A 6,382-nucleotide genomic window follows, 5' to 3' on the forward strand; every position below is an offset into this window, starting at 1 on the left:
TAGGGAGTATATCCAGTGGAATAGATTTTTTTGTTTTAATTGATTTTGTTTTTTATTATAAAATATATAAATATATCTTTTTTGTTAATTTTATATTAATGTTGTAAATTTACCTAATTATTTAATAAAGAACTTTTAATTAGATAGTTAAACTACCAAAACAATATAGAGTAAATAAAAAATGAATATACTAATTAATAAAGTGATTTGAATTTTATCTCTTTCGAATTCAACCACATAAATAATATAAGTCATACATGAAAAACATAATAAATTACATATATATTTTTCTAAAAATCATTTCTCTACATATTTCGTTAAAAATGAAATCTGTCAACTATGCTGTCTAAAATCTCCGAAACAGACGATTTCAAATCCAGTTGACGCATGCGCTACAAATATTCCTTAGAGTGACCGATTCTGCAACTTTACCGATATCTTTAGTTTATCTAATAGACCAATCTTGTAGTAGCATACCTATGAAGGTTTAAAATAACCGGGACATTATTATTATTTAAAAAATAATTAAGTAAACAAAAATAGTTTATTGAATATAAAAGAATTTATTTTTAACATTTCTCTAATATATTATTTAGATATCTTTAGTTTATCTAATAGTCCAAACCAATAGTACCATACCTATGGAGGTTTCCTTTAAAATAACCAGGACATTATTATTATAAAAAAAATAGTTAAGTAATTATACTATTTAGAAAATTATCAAATGAAAATTTCTTCAGAAGCGACCGTAATAACCATAGATAATCAATTTTAAAGAGAAATTCAAACAATTTATAATTACAGATTTCTTTATTTATTGCTTCCATGTTCAACTATCCTGGGACACATTGTTTAATGATGTATTTTTATTTTCTTAGAAAAAGATATTTATAAATATGTATATTTTATTTAGTTTTAAATTTATTTTAGAATGTCTTAAGATAATTTTATACCCATTTATTAAGTGTAATTAATTTTTTAATTGCACTTTCCAGACATGAAGTAAAACAAAAATTAAATTAAACTATTAGAAAACTTATCGTAAATTATTAGTTTCGGTGTTACTTCCCTTCTAACAGTTATAAAACCTTCAGAACTTTCAGAATGTGCAGCGGGAACACCGACAGCAAAGAGAGAGAAAACGGGGAGGTGAAAACCGGACGGGGTGGCAAAAACACCGTTCCGCAGACGGTCCAGACCGGTGTCGGAAACTGGGGGAGTGGGAAGAGCATTGCACTTATATAGTTCAAACCGATATTGTGGCGGCGGCTGCGGCAACTTTCACTCCCCCAGTTTCCCGGCCGAAATGGAAACGCCCCGACGCTCCCGTTCCGTTTGGCACGGACGGACCACTGTCGATTTTAAAATTTCATTCGATTCCGTCCGGTTTTCGCGGTAATTCGATTTCACCAAAAAATCGTGCACCGTAATTTGATTTTGGTCCGATGGAAAATCGCGAGGGGGTGATTAAAAAGTGTGACGAAAATTAAATCGGAACGAACGAAATTTCATTCAGTGTTGTTTTTAATAAATCATGGTTTTGATTTTAAAGGGAAAATTTTTGAAAAAAAAAAAAATAATTCGATTCTAAATATTAATTATTTGGTATAAAAAAATTTCAGTTACAAAACAGGGTAAACATTAAGCTAAAATTACATTTGAAGCAAATATACCATAAAACAAGGCATTAATGTAATCCTTGCATATTTCCTTCCTTAAAATTTTGCTATATCATCCCCCAAAATTGCGAAGGTCCTTGACCCAGACGCATACCCTTGAACTTATTCGGCTGCGTGCGCCTCCCACGCACTTTTCCCCTTTCGCCCCGCAGCCATCAAATGACTCTAGCATTCGTTCATCCCCCGTAAACAAACATCAACAATAACAATATACACACAGACTGTTAAATCATTTCGAATCCGTTGTCGTGTTTACGGAAACCGGTGCGACGGAAACGGACATTATTTTCAGCATGCGCAGGCAGATATAACGACGCCGACGCCGCAATCGATAGACGCCGACGTGCGTTGCTTTTCCCCGACTATTTTCCTATGTACAGTTGTGAGAAATTATTTTTACACACGGAAATTCACTGGTAGTAACCGAACAAAATGACTTTAATGTTGTCAACCGTTGCCAAAGTGGTAACTCTGGAAAGTAAACAAATAAATAAAATTTATAATGGTGCACCTGTTTTGTGATGTACAAATTGCATTAGTTTTTACTTTTAAAGCATATTTTGATTGAATATTAAATACATTTGCACATTATTAATTAATTATTATTAATGAACAAAATATGCAGTAAAAATAACATAAATTAATTGAAACATAATGTACAATCATAAAATTGTTCTACAAACACTTATTAAAATTGACACACAACACACATAACAATTTGAATTAATGGAATTTAAGGGATGTTAGGGAAAGACGTCGGGTTCTAGGTAGGAAGTGTGGGGGACGTCAGTCTCGAGGCGTCGCTCCCCCCCATTCCAAGGTCAGCGCCCGAACGCGACGCCGGCGATTGACCTCGTTGCACACTGCAGACTTTGCCCGAACGGCGCCGCACATTGGGAAACACATTTTAAACTTTAAATCTTATAATTTATCATTATTAAAGTGTTTTTTTTTCTTAAAATATCTTATTTAAAAAGGAAATCAAACTTTTGGTAATAAAAATTATGGCTGTTACTATTTGTTATATTTAATTTTCTTTAAAGTAACTTTCATTTAACCATATATTAACCATTATAAAAAATAATTTATTTTTTTGGCCTATAGGCAATAAGAAAATCTCAGTTTTTGAAAATGAATAAAATATCAACCCTTTTTTTGAATTCTTCAGAATTATGTATAAAACTAAACAATGATTAGTTTAATAAAAAAATGATTAAATAAATAAAGTTACTATTACTATTTGTTATATATAACTTTTTTTAATAATATTTTAACAATATGTTCACTATTATAAAAAATAATTTATTTTGTGCTACATGCAAAAAGAAAATCTCAGTTTTTTAAAACTGAAGAAAAAGTCAACCCTAATTTTGACCACTTCAGAATTATGTAAAAAACTGAACAATGAATAATAATCATAGTTTAATAGAAAAATTATTAAATAAATAAAATTACTATTACTATTTGTTATATATAATTTTTTTTTAATAACTTTCATTCAACAATATTCACCATTATAACTGAAGAAAAAATCAACCTTAGTTTTGACCTCTTCAGGATTATGTAAAAATCCGAACAATGAATAATATTCATAGTTTAATAAAAAAATGAATAAATAAATTAAGTTACTATTACTATTTGTTATACTTTTTTTAAAAAATACTTTCATTTAACAGTATGTTCACCTTTATAAAAAATAATTTATATTGTGCTAAAGGCAAAAGAAAATCTCAGTTTTTAAAACTGAAGAAAAAATCAACCCTAGTTTTAACCCCTTCAGAATGATGTAAAAAACTGAACAATGAATAATAATTATAGTTTAATAGAAAAATTATTAAATAAATAAAGTTACTATTACTGTTTATTATATATATTTTTTTTAAATAACTTTCATTCAACAAAATGTTCACCATTATAAAAAATAATTTATTTTGTGCTAAAGGCAAAAAGAAAATCTCAGTTTTTAAAACTGACTGACCTCTTCAGAATTATGTAATCAACTGAACAATGAACAATAATAGTTGAATAGAAAAATGGTAACAAAAATGTATTCAAAGAAATCCTAAAAATATGGAAATTATTTTTTTCGGTGCCATTTTAAATATTTTTATTAAGTTATGAAATATCATATTACATTTGTTTTATAAAGGTAGAAATTTTAAAATAATTATTAAAAATGTTGTTTAATTACTAAACTAAAACACACACAAGACGGTAACGATATTTTACAAAAATCAGTAAAATTTACTTTACGAATTTTATTATTACTATTATTATTTTAACCTTTTCACAATGTTTATTATTGTAGAATTGATATGTATAAAAAACCCTGCCTTTTTCAAAAATGTCTATAAATACTCATAAGATATTTAAACATTTACGATTTATTTTGAATTATTTCCATTCTACCGTAATGTTAAATATCTATTGTATTGAAATGATTATGTTTTACGATGGAACAAACGTGATTTAACTTTGGAAGAAATGAATAAAGTAAAGGAAGAGTTCCAAGGTCGCTTAAGGTAAATTGAAATATGTTGAAGTTTTAAATTTTCTCAAAGTGTCAAAAGTTGGTTGTGGAGGCTCTTTAGACAAACTGGTAGTCCGACTGAACATTTTGCAGGATTGTACAAAAGTAATTCAGGATCCGTATTTGACATTAGCTGTTCGAAGACAACTTTTGCTTTCAACATTACAGAATACAGTAAAAAATGGATTACATGTAGGCAATCATTATTCTAGAAGACCCATCTTTTAGTAGAGACAATCAGTGAGGCAAGATTGAATGCTGTTGAGGTTTTCTTAACTGAGTTGAAAATGATGGGGCGACATTTTTATTCACCAACGAATCAAGATTTGGCTTTCATCCAGTTCTCATCGTACAAGAGTTTGGGGAAGGTCTGGAAATTTAGAACGTTTTAGATACATCCAGGATGTTTTTACATGTAAAAGTTTGAACTGGTATCATTATTAGCGGTAGGATTGATCTCGTTTTCCTAAATGGGAATTTAAGAGCAAGACAATACTTAAATGACATTCTGCAACCAAGTGTCCTTCCATTTGTTGGTATTGTTGGTGAAAACTTATATCTTAGGTGGTACGTGTTGTGACAAATTGGATGATCAACGAAGGAACTAAGGTTTTACCATGGCCTGTACGATCACTAGAATTAAATAAGATAGAGAATGTGTACTGTGCTGTGGACATGCTTTAAAGATTTACAACGTCCCTATATTTAAAGAGTTTTTAAAGAATTGACTCGAATACTATCACTGCCATATTTTGTCTATCCCCAATAAAGTTAAAAACAGTTAAGGAGAATATATTTTTTATTGAAATAATTTTTACTTAATTTAAATGTGATTACATATTATGTTAAAAACTAATAAAATGTGCATTAACTTTCTTAGTATATACAGGGTGTCTCACAACTTATCTGACAATTTGTAACGATACACTCTCTGTTACATAAGAAGTTGATTAATCAAAAAAATTATAAAAAAACCAACAGGAAACTAGATAAAAAATAATAAGTTTGTATCTGAAAGCTGGATTTATTAACTCGACGTCGGCATCCGTGTTCCTGCTGTCCCTTGTCAAATATGTTCTTTTATATTTTCATAACCTCAAATTATTTTTAAAAGATATTCTGTGTTTCAAATATGTATTTAAATTCGAAAATCAGATATATCTTAGGTTGGTTAGGAGCGAGGGGCGTAAAATTCCACAGAAATACACTAATTCAACATTGAACCCCAACGCCGACGCGAACGCGAACGCCAACGTCGAGTTTATAAATTCAACGTCAGTGTTTGAGGTGAAAATAATAAATTATTGTATTTTGCCCTCCGTGGTCACCATATTTAAATTCTATAGATTTTTTCTTATGGTCATTTAAAAAATGAGATATTTCGATTCGAAGTTCAAAATATTGAAGAACTGTGCGACACATGATAATTTTGTCTTCGGTATCACTAATAAGAAAAAGTACTTCAAAATTGAATTCAACGGGTCCAAGATCACATTTTTACCAATAAGAACAATTTCGAACAATTTTTGTAGATATATTGAATTAAACTTTATTACTTTATATTTCATTTCCAGGTGCAGCTTTTTTATTTTTTTTTAACAAGTTGGCTTTTTATAATGCAGTAAATATGTGTTTAAAATTTATCACATAATTTTTGATACACTCCGCATATTTTAAATTAACCAAACATATTTAATTTAGTTTAAATAAAAATTATGTAATAATAAATGTCCGGTTTTATTTGCATAAAAAATCATATATTTATATGAACCTTTTAATTTTTTCTTTTACTGAAATCACCTATCCACTTATTATGATTTTTCTTTCCTTATACTTTTTGCAATACATTTAAATAATAATAAACTTATTTAAATTACTCCGCATGTTAGAGTTTTTTTAAAATATAAATAATATTTAAATCAACTATTATTTAAGTGCTGCCATCTATCCACTAAGTTCTGAAGTTCCGTCTATTCTAATTTACCAGATGACCACTTTGCATGATATATGGCTAAATTAAGTTGAAAACGATTAAAAATTCACACTAATTAACACGACGCAATATTATATAATTCAAAACCATGGAAGTCTAAAAATCTATGAAGCCTTGTCACTTACAGAATATTTTATAGGAGTTACGTACTTCATCCCCTGGCGTATAGGTGTCTCGACG

The sequence above is a fragment of the Aethina tumida genome, chromosome 5 (assembly GCF_024364675.1).
Source record: "Aethina tumida isolate Nest 87 chromosome 5, icAetTumi1.1, whole genome shotgun sequence".
NCBI lineage: Eukaryota > Metazoa > Arthropoda > Insecta > Coleoptera > Nitidulidae > Aethina > Aethina tumida.